Source organism: Saccopteryx leptura, chromosome 3 (assembly GCF_036850995.1).
Source record: "Saccopteryx leptura isolate mSacLep1 chromosome 3, mSacLep1_pri_phased_curated, whole genome shotgun sequence".
In the NCBI taxonomy this organism is placed as follows: Eukaryota; Metazoa; Chordata; class Mammalia; order Chiroptera; family Emballonuridae; genus Saccopteryx; species Saccopteryx leptura.
Window position 1 is genome coordinate 104,362,356 of NC_089505.1, and position 16,792 is coordinate 104,379,147.

General features: G+C 44.3%; 1 protein-coding gene, 1 long non-coding RNA gene and 2 pseudogenes across 5 annotated transcripts in view; 3 read left to right on the forward strand and 1 right to left on the reverse strand.

Annotated features, from left to right (window-relative positions):
* LOC136399856 (uncharacterized) overlaps positions 1-16,792 on the forward strand; it is a 194,104-nt gene that overhangs the window by 63,725 nt on the left and 113,587 nt on the right. The window lies entirely within an intron of this gene.
* LOC136397228 (dynein light chain 1, cytoplasmic-like) lies at positions 36-331 on the forward strand (annotated as a pseudogene).
* The window catches only part of PHACTR4 (phosphatase and actin regulator 4), a 105,207-nt gene continuing 97,567 nt past the window's right edge, over positions 9,153-16,792 (forward strand). For 2 of the 4 annotated variants that reach the window (XM_066375605.1, XM_066375606.1), the window contains exon 1: positions 9,153-9,362. The gene's annotated coding sequence lies outside the window, so the exon portion shown is untranslated. The remainder of the gene's footprint in view (positions 9,363-16,792) is intronic. The other 2 variants (XM_066375604.1, XM_066375607.1) reach the window with 2 other exon arrangements.
* Positions 12,964-13,696, reverse strand: LOC136397230 (GTP-binding protein Di-Ras3-like; annotated as a pseudogene).

The window sequence follows — 16,792 nt, forward strand, 5'->3', positions numbered from 1 at the left end:
TACTGCAGTCAGCCAGCCCCTGCTCCACTGTAACCATGTATGACTGAAAGGTGATGATCAACAATACTGATATGTTGAAGAAGACCTCACCAGACTACGTGAAATGTGCTACTCAGGCATTGGAGACATATACATATAGAAGAATATTGTGGCCCATATTAAGAAGGAGTTTGACAAGAAGTACAACCCCACCTGGCACTGCATCGTGGGGAAGAAATTCAGCAATTATGTGACATATGAATCCTAACACTTCATCTACTTATACCTGGGCCAAGGGGCCATTCTTTTGTTCAATCTGGTAAAGGCATGGACTGTACCGCACACCCAGTGATCCATCCAAAAATAAGGACTGCAGCCTAAATTCGAAATACCAGTTATTGAAATCTTCAGCCTATCCTAAAGGAAATCCTTAATTTTGAAATATTATTGTATTTTTTTCCCAAAGTTAGAAGTGGGGAGGCAGTCAGACAGACTCCTGCATGCGCCCGAACGGGATCCACCCAGCATGTCCACCAAGGGGCGATGCTCTGCCCATCTGGGCATTGCTCTGTTGCAGCCGGAGCCATTCTAGTGCCTGAGGCAGAGGCCATGGAGCCATCCTCAGCGCCTGGGTGAACCTTTGCTCCAATGGAGCCTTGGCTGTGGGAGGGGAACAAAGAGAGAGGAAGGGTGGAGAAGCAGATGGGCGCTTCTCCTGTGTGCCCTGCCTGGGAATCGAACCCTGGGATTTCCACAGGCTGGACTGACGCTCTACTACTGAGCCAACTGGCCGGGGCCTATTGTATTGTTTTATACAGGGCATTCTCTGTACTCATTTGTTGTGGTTATAAGACAATTTGAAAAAAAGAAAATATAGTGGTAAATTTTTGTGATCTTGGGTTAGGCAAAGATTTCGAAGATATGACATGATTCACAAGAGAAAAAAGACAAATTCAACTTAATCAAAAGTTTAAAACTCTGTACTGTGGCCCTGACCGGATAGTTCAGTTGGTTAGAGTATCATCCCAAAGCACAGTTTGACAATTCGATCCCCAGTCAGGGAACATACAGGAACAGATCTATGTTCTGGTCTCCTCTCTCACTTGCTCTCTAAAATCAATAAATAAAATAATGAAATTCTGCTTGGTGAAATATGCTAAGACAAACCACAGACCGGCAGAAAACATTTGTAAATCACATATCTAATAAAACTCTCATACCTAGAATATATAGGGTGGGGGAAAAGAAGGTTTAGTTATTCATATGGAAAGTAATACAATAATTAATAAATAATAATACAAGAATAAACTCTGTTTCATGTGTTTACAACTGTAAACCTACTTTTGCCCCCCCATAAAGAATTCTTACAACTCATTAATAATAAGAAAACACCCTATAAAAAAATGGGCACAGCCCTGGCCGGTTGGCTCAGTGGTAGAGCGTCAGCCTAGCGTGCAAGGGGTCCCGGGTTCAATTCCCGGCCGGGGCACACAGGAGAAGCGCCCATCTGCTTCTCCACCTCTCCCCCTCTCCTTCCTCTCTGTCTCTCTCTTCCCCTCCCGCAGTGAGGCTCCATTGGAGCAAGGATGGCCCGGGCGCTGGGGATGGCTCCTTGGCCTCTGCCCCAGGCACTAGAGTGGCTCTGGTCGCAGCGGAGCGACACCCCTTAGGGGCAGAGCATGGCCCCCTGGTGGGCGTGCCGGGTGGATCCTGGTCGGGCGCATGCGGGAGTCTGTCTGACTGTTTCTCCCCGTTTCCAACTTCGGAAAAATACAAAAAAAAAAAAAAAAAAAAAAAAAAAATGGGCACAGCCTGACCAGGCAGTGGCGCAGTGGATAGAGCATAGAACTAGGATCCAGCTTCTAAACCCCGAGATCACTGGCTTGAGTGCAGGTTCATCCGGCTTGAGCCTGAGCTCACCAGCTTGAGCGCGGGGTTGCTGGCTTGAGCATAAGATCATAGACGTGACCCCATGGTCACTAGCTTGAACCCAAAGGTCACTGGCTTGAGCAAGGGATCACTCAGTCTGCTGTAGCCCCCCCCAGTCAAGGCACATATGAGAAAGTGATCAGTGAACATCTAAGGTGCAGCAACGAAGAACTGATGCTTCTCATCTCTCTCCCTTTCTGTCTGTCCCTATCTTCCCCTCTCTCTGACTCTGTCTCTGTCAAAAAATTTTAAAAAACTAAAAAGAACGGCATAACTAATACAGATACTTCACTAAAGAAGATGACAAATCAGCATATGAAAAGAGGCTGAATATCATTAGTTGTTAGGGAAATATCAATTATCGATATACCACTACATACATATTGGAGTAGCTAAAAACAATAATTAAAAAATAATATGACAAGCTTCACCAGGCGGTGGCTCAGTGGATAGAACTTCAGACTGGGACGCAGAGGTCCCAGGTTTGAAATCCTGAGGTCACCAGCTTGAGTTCAGGCTCATCTGCTTTGAGCACGGGCTCACCAGCTTGAGCACGGGGTCACTGGCTTGAGTGTGGGATCATAGACATGACCCCATGGTTGCTGCCTTGAACCCAAAAGTTGCTGGCTTGAAACCCACAGTCACTGGCTTGAGCAAGGGGCCATTCACTATGCTGTAGCCTCCAGGTCAAGGTACAGTTGAGAAAGCAATCAATGAACAATTAAGAAGCCACAACAAAGAATTGATACTTCTCATCTCTCTCCCTTCGTGTCTGTCTGCCCCATCTGTCCCTCTCTCTGTTTCTCTGTCTCTGTCACACAAAAAAATGAATACAACAATATCAAATACTGATAAACATTACAGAGCAACTAGAGCTTTTATTCTTGCTGGTGAAAATTCCAAATTGTGTAGCTATTTTGAAAAAGAGTTTGAGTTTTTAAAAATAAAGTTACAGCCTGACCAGGCGGTGGCACAGTGGATGGAGCATTGGACTGGGATGCGGAAGGACCCAGGTTCGAGACCCCGAGGTTGCCAGCTTGAGCGCAGGCTCATCTGACTTGAGCAAAAAGCTCACCAGCTTGGACCCAAGGTCGCTGGCTCCAGCAAGGGGTTACTCGGTCTGCTGAAGGCCAGCGGTCAAGGCACATATGAGAAAGCAGTCAATGAACAACTAAGGTGTCGCAGCATGCAACGAAAGGCTGGTGAATGATGCTTTTCATCTCTCTCCATTCCTGTCTGTCTGTCCCTGTCTATCCCTCTCTCTGACTCTCTCTCTCTGTCTCTGTAAAAAAAAAATAGTAATAAAGGAAAAAAATAAAAATAAAGTTACATGTACACTTACCATGCAACTCAACAATCCTACTTCTCAGGATTTACCTAAAATAAAAGTTATGTTTATACAAAAAACTGTGCACAAATGTTTATGCTAATTCCATTCATAGTTGAAAAAACTATAAACAATTTCAATGGTATAAACTAGTGAATAAACATACAATGATACATTTATACAATGGAATACTAAGAAGGAACAACCTACTGATACGTGCAACAACATGGATGATTTCACATGCATTACTAAGTGAAAGTAGTCAGACTAAAACTCTACATACTTTTTTTTATTCCATTTGTATGACTTTCTGGGGAAAAAAAACCCAAACTACAATACAGAAAACAGATCAGCAGATGCCATGGTTGGGGGGAGAGGTTGATTATGAAAGATAGCATGAGGGAATATTTTGGAGGTAATGAGTAATTTAGATTATTATGGTGTTAGTTACCCAAGTGCCTGCATTTAATTCATAGAACTAAACACCAAAAAATGCAATTTACTGGCCCTGGCCAGTTGGCTCAGTGGTAGAGCGTCAGCCTGGCTTGCAGGAGTCCCGGGTTTGATTCCCAGCCAGAGCACACAGGAGAAGCACCCATCTGCTTCTCCACCCCTCCCCCTGTCCTTCCTCTCTGTCTCTCTCTTCCCCTCCTGCAGCCAAGGCTCCATTGGAGCAAAGTTGGCCCGGGCGCTGAGGATGGCCCTGTGGCCTCTACCTCAGGCGCTAAAATGGCTCTGGTTGCAACAGAGCAACACCCCAGATGGGCAGAGCATCGCCCCCAGTGGGCATGCCGGGTGGATCCCGGTCGGGCGCATGCGGTAGTCTGTCTGACTGCCTCCCAGTTTCCAACTTCAGAAAAAATAAAATAAAATAAAATAATGAAATTTACTGTATGTAAATAAAATCTGTTTAAAAAACAAAAACCCAACATTCCCACTACCCCTGATGACCACTACCACTGTGATAACCATTGATTTCAAGTTGGCATTTTGCCTTATTTTTCAAACAATTTTTTCAAGAAGTAAAATATCAGAGATATGTGTTTGTTTTTTTCTTTTGACAGAGACAGAGAGAAGGACAGACAGACAGGAAGGGAGATGAGAAGCATCAATTCTTTGTTGTGGCACCTTAGTTGTTTTCCTTTTTGTTTTGTTTTTTTTGTATTTTTCTGAAGCTGGAAACAGGGAGGCAGTCAGACAGACTCCCGCATGCGCCCGACCGGGATCCACCCGGCACGCCCACCAGGGGGTGATGTTCTGCCCATTTGGGGCGTCGTTCTGTTGTGACCAAAGCCGTTCCAGCGCCTGAGGTAGAGGCCACAGGGCCATCCCCAGCGCCCGGGGCCATCCTTGCTCCAATGGAGCCTCGGCTGCGGGAGGGGAAGAGAGAGACAGAGAGGAAGGAGAGGGGGAGGGGTGGAGAAGCAGATGGGTGCTTCTCCTGTGTGCCCTGGCCTGGAATCGAACCTGGGACTTCCGCACGCCAGGCTGATGCTCTACCACTGAGCCAACTGGCCAGGGCTTTTTTTTTCTTTTTTATTTCTATTTGGGTTTTTGGGGGGTGGTTTGTGGCAGAGATAGAGTCAGAGAGAGGGACAGACAGACAGGAAGGGAGAGAAATGAGAAACATCAATTCTTCATTGCAGTTCCTTAGTTGCTCATTGATTGATTTCTCATATGTACCTTGACTGGGGGGGGGGGGCTACAGCAGACCGAGTGACCCCTTGCTTGAGCCAGTGACCTTGGGTCCAAGCTGGTGAGCTTTTTGCTCAAACCCGATGAGCCCACACTCAAGCTGGCGACCTCGGGGTCTCAAACCTGGGTCCTCCGTGTCCCAGTCCGACACTCTATCCACTGCGCCACCACCTGGTCAGGCTGATTGCTTTCTCATGTGTTCCTTGACCGGGGCTACAGCCGAGCCAGTGACCCCTTGCTCAAGCCAGTAACCCCTTGCTCAAGCCAGTGACCTTGGGCTTCAAGCCAGTGACCTTTGAGCTCAAGGCAGCGACTATGGGGTCATGTCTAAGATCCCATGCTCAAGCTCGTGAGCCCGTGCTTAAGCTGGTGACCTCCGCATCCCAGTCTGACTCTCTATCCACTGCGCCATCCTGGTCTGGCTCAGAGATATGTTTGAAGCCCCAATGTATTCCTCCTTTCACCAACCGCTTTTCTTCTCTCCTTAGAAGTAATTGCTTGTGACGGTTTTATTTCCACATGATTTTTAAAACTATGTATGTATGTATGAATCCTTAAGTAGGTTATAGTGTTGTTTGTTGTCGATCAGGCATCCCTGATTCGACTTCCCTGTGCAGTGGGACACTCCTGCTTATCAGCAGCTCTGGCAGCCTCTTTGAGACTATTCTTGAGGCAGCTATGAGGATGCTACTGTTAAGTAGCTCTGGAGGAAAGACACTACCAACACACAAATTAGTTGCAATCAGACAGGCAATTTATTACTCACAAATTCACAAATCCTTTTGGCGTGTCTGGGTACAGCTCCAAGCTGATGAGCTTTTTGCTCAAACCAGATGAGCCTGCGCTCAAACTGGCGACCTCGGGGTCTCCAACCTGGGTTCGCCACATCCCAGTCCGATGCTCCATCCACTGCACCACCGCCTGGTCAGGCCATCTAACCACTTTTTAAGATGTTCTTATTTGCCTGACCTGTGGTGGCGCAGTGGATAAAGCGTCGACCTGGAAATGCTGAGGTCGCCGGTTCGAAACCCTGGGCTTGCCTCGTCAAGGCACATATGGGAGTTGATGCTTCCAGCTCCTCCCCCCTTCTCTCTCTCTGTCTCTCCTCTCTCTCTCTCCCTCTGTCTCTCCCTCTCCTCTCTAAAATGAATAATAAAAAATAAAAAAAAATGTTCTTATTTACATTAATTTACAACATTAATGTAAATAACACCAAGCCACTTCTTATCTATGTATAACTTCATACACATACTAACTGGGTAGTGCTTGTAAGTCAGAGTCTGTTTATCACAATACAGAGTTATGGCGCAAAGCCACTATATTAATTCCTATCCAAATGGCATAACTTTATTTAATTTTAATAATTATTTTTAATATCATTTTAATTACTTTTATATATTTTCCATATTTTTATATTTCTATATATTTAATTACTATAACCTTATATTACTACATTTGTCATATTTTAAATTTTTATATACATGGTGTCAAGCTGTATATAACCAGCTTTTCTCAACATTTTGTTTTATTCATGCTGTTATCTGTAGTTTTGGTTTATTTGGTTTATATTATGACTATATCACAGTAGATTTGCCCATTCTTTAGTAGATGAATGTTTAGATTGTCTCTATTATTATTATTTTGTAATTTCAAACATTGCTGCAGTGAACACCTTAATTCCTGCAGCCTGTGTCCATGTTCATTATTTTATTTATTTATTTTTTTTCATTTTTCCGAAGCTGGAAACAGGGAGGCAGTCAGACAGACTCCTGCATGCGCCCGACCGGGATCCACCCGGCATGCCCACCAGGGGGCGATGTTCTGCCCCTCTGGGGCGTCGCTCTGTTGCATCCAGAGCCATTCCAGCGCCTGAGGCAGAGGCCACAGAGCCATCCCCAGAGCCTGGGCCATCTTTGCTCCAATGGAGCCTCGGCTGCTGCGGGAGGGGAAGAGAGAGAGACAGAGAGGAAGGAGAGGGGGAGGGGCAGAGAAGCAGATGGGCGCTTCTCCTGTGTGCCCTGTCCGGGAATCGAACCTGGGACTCCTGCACGCCAGGCCGACGCTCTACCGTGAGCCAACCGGCAGGGCCCATGTTCATTATTGAAAAATATATATATAAAGATGAAAACTAGTATTACCCACCATAATAGTTATTGTTGATTGAGTATTTAACATGTATCAGGTATAGTGTTGGGCACCTTATGTGTGTTACTTTAATTCTCACACCAACCAACATATTAGGAACTATTATGTTTGCTATTGTACAAAGAGGAAACTGAATCTTAATGAGTTTAAATAACTTGGCCAAGGGCACACAGATAGGAAGTGGCAGAACAGGTTTCTGCTGCCAAAGCCTCTGCTTTTTTTTTTTTTTTTTTTTTTTTTACAGAGACAGGGAGAGTCAGAGAGGGGGATAAATAGGGACAGACAGACAGGAACAGAGAGAGATGAGAAGCATCAATCATCAGTTTTTTGTTGCGACACCTTAGTTGTTCATTGATTGCTTTCTCATATGTGCCTTGACCACGGGCCTTCCGCAGACTGAGTAACCCCTTGCTCGAGCCAGCGACCTTGGGTCCAAGCTGGCGGACTTTTTGCTCAAGCCAGATGAGCCCGCGCTCAAGCTGGCGACCTCGGGGGTCTCGAACCTGGGTCCTTCTGCAACCCAGTTCGAAAAGCCTCTGCTCTTAACATTATGCTCCAGTAGTGCCTCTAAGCTCCAATCCAGAAATGATAAAGGTTAGAAATAGTCGTTACTGTTAATTGGTCTCCCAGAAGACAAGAGAGGCCTGACCTAGGCCACTTTCCATTTAAAAAATTAATTTGGAGATCTCTGGCCAGATAAATTCAGTTGTTAAAGCATAGTCTCAATACACATAGGTTGTGGGTTCAGTCCCTGCTCAGGGCACATACAAGAAACAACCAATAAATGCATAAATAAGTGAAACAACAAACGAATGTGTCCGCCCCTTTCTCTCTAAAAATCAATAAGACATTTTTTAAAATAAAAAATTATATTGGGAGGCCTGACCAGGCGGTGGCGCAGTGGATAGAGCTTTGGACTGGGATGCGGAGGACCCAGGTTCGAGACCCCGAGGTTGCCAGCTTGAGCGCGGGGTCATCTGGTTTGAGCAAAACTCACCAGCTTGGACCCAAGGTCACTGGCTCAAGCAAGGGGTTACTCGGTCTGCTGAAGGCCCAATGTCAAGGCACATATGAGAAAGCAATCAATGAACAACTAAGGTGTCGCAACAAAAAACTGATGATTGATGCTTCTCATCTCTCTCCGTTCCTATCTGTCCCTATCTATCCCTCTCTCTGACTCTGTAAAAAAAAAAAAATATATTGGGAGTATAATATACATGCAGAAAAGTATAGTTTAAGTACAGAAAAATATACATATCCCAACTGGTGAATTTTCACAAACTGAATACATCCATGTGGATGAAAAAGGACTCTGGAATAAATCTGAGGGTCACATCTCAGGGTGATCTGATCATAAATTCCTAACTGGGCAGGTCCTGAAGAGTAGTCAAGTATCAGTCCTCAGTTCCCTAGTAAAAGGTTATCTTTGCCTTAACCAAGCCCTGTCCATTATTTTTGTGCATCTAGGTTAATACCCCTTTGAAATGCCTCTTTTTTTAAAGACCCCTGCAAAGCATAACCACCCTCAAGAGAGCACATAATCTTGCTAACTAACCCTAATTCAATCACAGAGATTTCCCTGCCTTGCTTTCTCCTGAAGGCATGAAACGAATTCGACTTGGAGTGATGTTGGTGGAATCCTAAAGGTAGCTGAGAAAACGGGAAGGAACTGAGGTATTTGGGATGTAGGATAATTGATTCAATGGGCTGAAGGAGGTATCAGGAATGATTCAGGAGTTTCTTCCTTATGCATAAAATTGAGGGAATTTGCTTCTACATTTTTTGCACTTCAAATTGGCCTTCAGTAGTTTTTTTTTCTTTGGGGGAGATTATACTTGAAATTTAGCGGCTCAGTTTTCTAAAACAGCACACTAACAGCAGCTTCCACCTGAGGTACTGACTGGAAATATACTGAACTTTGTCCTTCCAAATCCAAACACCTTTGTCTCCTCAGTACCAGGAATGGAGACTAAAATCTTTTCCACTCGGGGCTCCAGCAGGCGGCGCATGCCCAGAGAGGCCATGCGCGACGATAGCCCGGAGAAGCAAACGGGGAGAGATTTCCGCCATTTTGTCCGGCCTGGACACTGCTGGCCCCGGCTGGAGACTACAAGTTCCGTGAGCCCCCGCGGTGACACTTCCTACCCCCTCACTGTCCGGCCTGCTCCCTCTTTCCCCCCTCCTGGGGGCCGAAGACTCTGGCTGCCGTTGGTGGCTGGCGGGCCAAGTAGGATTTCCGGGGGAAACTATTGTGGAGGCTGAGGAGGCGGCGGCGGCGGCGACCCAGGTGAGTCCGGCGACCAAGGAAAGTGAGCGGGAAGTGCCCGGATTCGGGCTGCATCCACCTTTTAGGCTGGGACCGCATTCTTGATTCAGCCAGGGGGTCGCAATCAGGGGGAGGGAATGGCTCGGGCCGCGGTCGCGTTCGGCGGCAGACGGGGCGGGCCCGGGCCACCGCCTCCTCCTCTGCCCTCCCACAACGGTCCCGCGCTGGCTTCTCCTGCAGCTCGCCCCGCGCGGGCTCTGCCTCTCCGCTCCAGTCGACTTGGCGCGGCTCTTTTGTCTGGGCTGCTTTGCACCCCTTTGTGCCTGTGCTTGGAGTTGCCTCCTTGGGAGAGCCCCGGGGTCGGTCCCTGCCGGGGACCTGTCCCTGGGGGATCCGGTTACGGTAACCAGATCGGGTCAAAGTCCATTTTTCAAAACTGCCCGGCTTCAGACCTGGGCATCCAGGCTGGGCAGAGAGGAAGCTTCGGAGCCAGGCTGAGGCAGACGGAGTTTTTGTTGAAAACCTCGAGGTTATTGTCTCTTAAACATCAGCCCCGGGCAGCTTCAAGGCTCGAATCGTAAGGGTATTTTCGGTGTGGGAATGGACTTTGGAAAAGAAGTGAGTCCCACTCCCAGGGAAAAGTGGGAAGGGATAGAATTGGCTGCGATGTCTGTTCGGGGCGCAGCTGTGACCGAGGAACCGAAGAAACAATGCGGATGGGTTCGATGGTAGTACACCTCTCGAATCTCGGAGGAGAGAAAGGGATTTATTGCGGCGAGCAGCCTTTTCATTCATCCCACGCAGAGAAAGGCTACAGTTCTTCACCCAATTTCTCAATTTCTCGCTCTAATCCTTTATTATTTCTTCTGCTTAAAAAGTCGAAAGAAAACGTCTATTTAATAGAACGGTCTGCTTTATAGAGACAATAGAAACTAGTGGCTTCTAGAAAGCAAAAGAAAGGATTATTTCACCAAGTAATAGGAATGAAACCAGTCTGCGGGAGGAGAGGTAGTAAGTAGATTCTACAGCAATCCGTGAATTTTGTGGATTTGATCAAACTTTGTTAGATAGTGGTAACTTTATGTATGTCCTGTTGGAAGACTGAACTGCCATATATTTAGCTTAAAATAACGCTTTATAACGCCATTGCAGATACTCCTTAAAAAAAATAGATTTAGCACTTCAAGTCTCTGAAATGAGGACAGCAAGGACTCCTTTACACGAATCAGGGAAGGTTATTGGAGTTGTATAGGTTAAATTCCCATCCTAGCCATGTAAGCAAACAAAGCCCTTTGTATTTTATTACTTCCGTATCTCATAATGGAAGTGATTTACTCTAAGAATACCAGATTGTGTTAGTAAAATTGTATAGGGATGCAGGTCTTTAATGCAGTGTTCTTCAGTTTTTAATCTGGCAGTGAATGGGGATTGTTTGTGTTTCCCGGCTATGATTTAGAGAAGTATCCATAGAGTTGTTCTAGGAGTTTTAGAAATAATCTGAGGAATAGCAGTTGCTAATGACTGGCTCTTATTTGTTTCTTCAAGCATGACATTATTTTTTGAAAACAGCTCATAAACATGTAATTTTCACTACAATTCTGTGAGGTGGTTGTTCTCTCATTTTGTGGCTGACAATGTTAAGTTTACAGCCTCTAAATGATCTGTGACTTGCCCAAGGTTACAGATCACCTAGAAAGGAAATAGTAGAGTAAACCATACAAGTCCAGTATTATTATTATTATTATTATTATTATTATTATTTTTACAGAGACAGAGAGAGAGAGTCAGAGAGAGGGACAGATAGGAACAGACAGACAGGAACTGAGAGAGATGAGAAGCATCAATCATCAGTTTTTTGTTGTGGCACTTTAGTTGTTCATTGATTGCTTTCTCATTGATTGCCTTGACCATGGGCCTTCAGCAGACCGAGTGACCCCTTGCTCAAGCCAGTGACCTTGGGTCCAAGCTGGTGAGCTTTGCTCAAACCAGATGAGCTCGCGCTCAAGCTGGCGACCTTGAGACCTCGAACCTTGGTCCTCTGCATCCTAGTCTGACGCTCTATCCATTGCGTCACCACCTGGTTAGGCAAGTCCAGTATTCTTTCCATTATCTCGCCCCTAGTGCAGTAACACGTTGTACCACCACCAACACTTTTTGATTTACTGAAATTTAAGTGTTGGAGAAAATAATGAAAATACTTTCCAGTCAAAGCAAACTGATTTAGAAGGAACTGGAGTTTCTAGAATCATAAACAAGACCACATTGAACCATAGGTAAAAGTGAACATTGGTGCCATTACCTTATCTTATGGTATGCTGTGATTATCTTGTACCTAGACAGAAGGGCAATTTTATGGATCCTAAGGGTGCAGAGGGTGGTCGTTTCCTTGGCTGATGTTTTGACTAATTATTATGAACAGATTTTGACTAACCTTTTGCTTAAAAAGAAATACTATATTATATATACAGTAGTTTTGGCTCCTGGAACTAACATTGAAGAAAGACCTGAAATTCAGAAACTTTTCTAGACAAAGAGTCAAGAACCAAGATAATGTTTTCTTTACTTTTTACTTTTTATAAAAACTTTAAAAAAAAAAGCAAAACAAAAAAAACCCTTTTAATCGGTTTTAAATCTTCTCTTTAAGTCTTGGATTTATGTCAGAACATGCCATGAATGTGACATCAGAAATAGAAACTTACTTCACCTCCCTTACTTAAATTCTTTTTAGGTAAAATGCATAACATGCCAATGGAATGGAGTCAGTACAATTAGTCTAGCCTTTCTAACTAGTAAAAGCCTGTTTTAAATCTCTTACTATGCTACCATAATGGAATGGGTCATTTTGTCTTGTGGTTTTTTTGTTTGGTTTTTTTTTTTTTTTGCTGTAGGTCTTCCTTATTTCCAAAGCAATTCATTTAGTCAGTCAACAAATATTTAGTGAAAGCCTATTGTGTTCTAAGTACTATTGTAGACCAACCCTAAGGATAAAGCAGGGAAAACAAAGGAAATCTTTTCCCTTTTGGGGCTTATGGACTGGTTAGGGGTAGGTGGAAAGACAGAAGAGTCAGATACTTAAGTACTGTACTAAATAAAATTCTATTTTATTTACTCTGCAACTTGGAGGAGTAACCTCTTTGAACTTTATTTTTCTCATCTTTAACATAGAAATAATTTTCTCTGCCCCTACCCTCAATGCTCAGCTATAGAATATTCATTTTTTCTTGCTTAGTATATCTCTCTCACAGTCATCTAGCAAAACTTTTGTTGCACAAACACAGTTCTTAACAATTAAGTATACAATGGAAAGGTCTGATTTTACAGAACATGAAATGTTTAAGAATAGTACATGATACTAGGGTTACAAGAAGGGTGGTAATATCTTTCATTCACTTTGCTGTTTTATTCTCTTTTTTAAACATTAATCTCTGAAGTCTGTCAAGACTTACTCTCATTTTTCTCTTCTTCCAGTGTCAGTGTAACAATTTGAGTTCTCCTGCCTGGGGAAAAGAAAAATTATTCACTTAAAAGGGACATTTATTGACATCTAGCTGTTAGAACACAGACCACAGCACAAGTCAGTCATGCACAGGTGACTTATTACACTGGCATTGGTCCATGATCTCTACACGCTGTTGAAGAAGGAGGTTGAGTTCCTAAGATCCAGGACTAATACAATGTACTTGGCCAGCAGCTTCTCCCATTCTTGGGCACCTGGAATTTCCTCTGGGTAGGCTGGATGTAGGTTGTAGGCTTCTTCTCATGGTTCAGCAGCATATGAAACAGCTCTTGCCCATTGACCTCTGTCCTGGCAGAGGTCTTCATGAAGGCGCAGTTTTGCTCCAACATGTAGACAGTGCCATTCCTCTCTGTCAGATCCCAGTAGTGGCTGTCATCGCATTTGTTGCCCACCGGCACTATCGGGCACTTATGCAGGTTTCTATCTCTGATCTCGCTGACTCAGCTCATGGAAGGGCTTCAGCTCCTCCAGGGTTTGCTTCTTCGTGACCTAGCAGACCAGGATGAAGGTGTGGCCCCTGGCAATGGCAAGGTGCTGCAAGCCAAGTGACCACCAGCCGTGTTGGTAATATGCAGCATGCCCATGCAGCAATTGCTGCCCAGCACTTGGTGGTAGGTAGGTATCTTCTATAGTTGGCACGGACTTTTCACAAAAGTTGCCTTGCACCCATCTCTGCACCAGTGCACTCTTGGGAACACTCATGGAGCCTGGGGGATCACCATGCTGAGCTCTTTGCTTTTCCTCTGGGGCATGACAGTGTGTGGATGATCAGCAAAGTGGGCAGAGACTGCAGCCACAGTATCAGCTTTTCCTTGAAGCCAAAGCAGAAGTTGCCCATTGTCAGAAATGGGCATGAAGATGCCCACACAACTTTTCTGGCACTGAGCCAGCAGTAGGCAAGTCTCACAAAGATAGGAAGCCACCGGGTAAAACACTGGCTTCTGGCTCACAGTATCCTGCAGCATTTTCTATTTTCTCCACCAAGGTAAATCCCCAAGGGGTTTTAGGAGAGGAAGTGTGTTTAGTGGCTATTTGATATTTTAGGGAAGAGGTGATTGAAACTATACAGCTTTCAGATTCAAGCTCAATTTTCAGTTTGACTTCTTCAGTATGTTTAAAGTACCTTTTTTTGTGGCAGAGACAGAGTCAGAGAGAGGGACAGATAGGGACAAACAGACAGGAAGGGAGAGAGATGAGAAACATCAATTCTTCATTGTGGTTCCTTAGTTGTCCATTGATTGCTTTCTCCTATGTGCCTTGACCAGGGGGCTACATCAGACCAAGTGACCCCTTGCTCGAGGCAGCAACTTTGGGCTCAAGCTGGTGAGCTTTGCTCAAACCAGATGAGCCCGCTCTCAAGCTGGCGACCTCGGGGTCTCGAACCTGGGTCCTCCACATCCCAGTCTGTTGCTCTATCCACTGCACCATCACCTGGTCAGGCTAAAGTACTGTGTTTTTGAAGCCATTGAGATCTTGCTTCCCAGCATGTCATCAGTTTGGCTCAAATAAACTTATAAAAATTCAGACAAAAGAAAGCACACCAGCTGTTTTTCTGACATATTTACTCAACAAAATGCACTTACTACATTTGGAGTCTGAAGACCAAGGTTCTAGTTCCAGCTTTATCACATTTCACGGCTGTGAATACCAACTAAAATCTTTAAACTTTAGTTTCCTCATTTATAAAATAGGGATAGTAACAATTTCTTCAGAGCTGTCAGGTAGGGTAATGGATGTAAGAGGTCTTTATGAACTGTTTAGTGTTTAATAAGTATGAGAAAAGTTATCTCTGGCAAAGGAAAAGGGATCTAGTACCGTAACCAGTGCCGCACTAGGGACGGCGGGAGAGAACACTTGTTTGAAGTGCATCCTTTGATTCTAGAGTACTGAGTGGTAAGGAAAATCTCTCAGGTGTGAACCGTCAGGGCACTGAATTTAGAAATTTATTTGTAGTATATGATGTTGCTGGGTGTTTTTTCAAGTATATATTTAAAATAGAATCTAATCTTGAGTCAAATCTGTGACTTAAAAAAAACTCCATTGTTAAAGATTCTCTATATTTATTCTCTCAAATGTGCACTTGTTAGCCAAATTTCATGGACTATTTTTTAGATGGAATTTGACTCTTTTATTTAAGGGTAGATAACAATTTAATGATTGTTGGAAAGAACAATGCATTGCCTGGTATGTTTCCTCTATGGATGGCTAATTCTGATAGAACTCATTTAGTCTCTTACAGAGGACTCCCTGGGCTTGCCTTGACTCTGCACATGCCATCTAGTTGGTAACCAGTGTACTTGATTTTCCCTGCCCAGCTGCCTAACTCCCTTCTTTGCACTTTGGTTGACAACAGTGTCACAAATTGGTAGAAATGATTAATGATTCATCCTTACCTTGAGTGATCCCAAAGCACTTTGTTCATATTTCTGCAGGACATTTTTCCCTGTGTTATTTACTTCTCTATTCTCCCTATTAAACTACCTGTATATGAAAATAAAGTGAGTTTAAAGATTCCTAATGTTGTTGGTTTTAATTTATTTAACCATTACAAATGTTAAATAGTTATTATAAGTAATGCTATAAACAGTTCTATGTACATGTAATGTTTTTCTTTTAATATGCAATAACTGGATTAGTAGGTATGAACATTTATATATTTATCGGTATTGCCAAATTGTCAACAGTAATACTCTAATTTTCATTGCTGCTAACAGATTATAGTACTTGTTTATTTACAGCCAACCTTGCTAGTAATGGATTTTAATATTTTAAAAGAAATGTATTTCCAGCATCCTTGGGCTTCAGGCCAGCAACCATGGGAGCATGTCCATGATCCCGCGCTCAGCTGGCGACCCCGCGCTCAAGCTGGATGAGCCCTTGCTCAAGCCTGCAACCTCGGGGTTTTGAACCTGGGTCCTCAGTGTCCCACATTATTATTGCTCTATCCACTGTGCCACTGCCTAGTCAGGCACAATTTGTTTCTGTTTTTATTCAACAATATGTTGAATATATTCTTTTATGTTGGAACATAGTAGATATCTTGTATTTTTTAAGAGGATTTTAAAAATTGATGGAAGAGAGGAAAAGAGAGAGAGGGAAGAAACATTGATTTGTTGTTCCACTTATTTCTGCATTCATTGGTGGTTGTTGTTTTTTTTGTTTTTGTTTTTTTGTTTTTTGTATTTTTCTGAAGCTGGAAACGGGGAGAGACAGTCAGACAGACTCCCGCATGCACCCGACCGGGATCTACCTGGCACACCCACCAGGGGCGACGCTCTGCCCACCAGGGAGCGATGCTCTGCCCTTCCGGGGCGTCGCTCTGCCATGACCAGAGCCACTCTAGCGCCTGGGGCAGAGGCCAAGGAGCCATCCCCAGCGCCCGGGCCATCTTTGCTCCAATGGAGCCTTGGCTGCAGGAGGGGAAAAGAGAGACAGAGAGGAAGGAGGGGGGAGGCGGTTGAGAAGCAAATGGGTGCTTCTCCTATGTGCCCTGGCCGGGAATCCAACCCAGGTCCCCCGCATGCCAGGCCGACGCTCTACCGCTGAGCCAACCGGCCAGGGCCCATTGGTTGTTTCTTGTATATGCTCTGACCCAGCATTGAACCCAGAATCTTGGCATATAGGGATGACGCTTTAACCGAGTTACCAGGCCAGGGCTCTTTTATGCTTTATTTAATGTCTATGTAATATGCTATGTATAATATAAAGGTTGCGTACTTTAACCATTTTGCTGTTGACAGACATTCAAGTGTGTCTCCAATTTTTGCCAGTATAAATAGTGCTGCCACAATATCTTTGTGAGTAGAATAGTTTTTCTGTAGTTAGAATTGGAATTGTTGGGTCAAAGGTTCAAACATTTTGCATTTAATTGGTATTGCCAGAATGCCCCCCAGCCCTGGCCAATGGCTCAGAGGATAGTGTTGTGCTAGAGCAC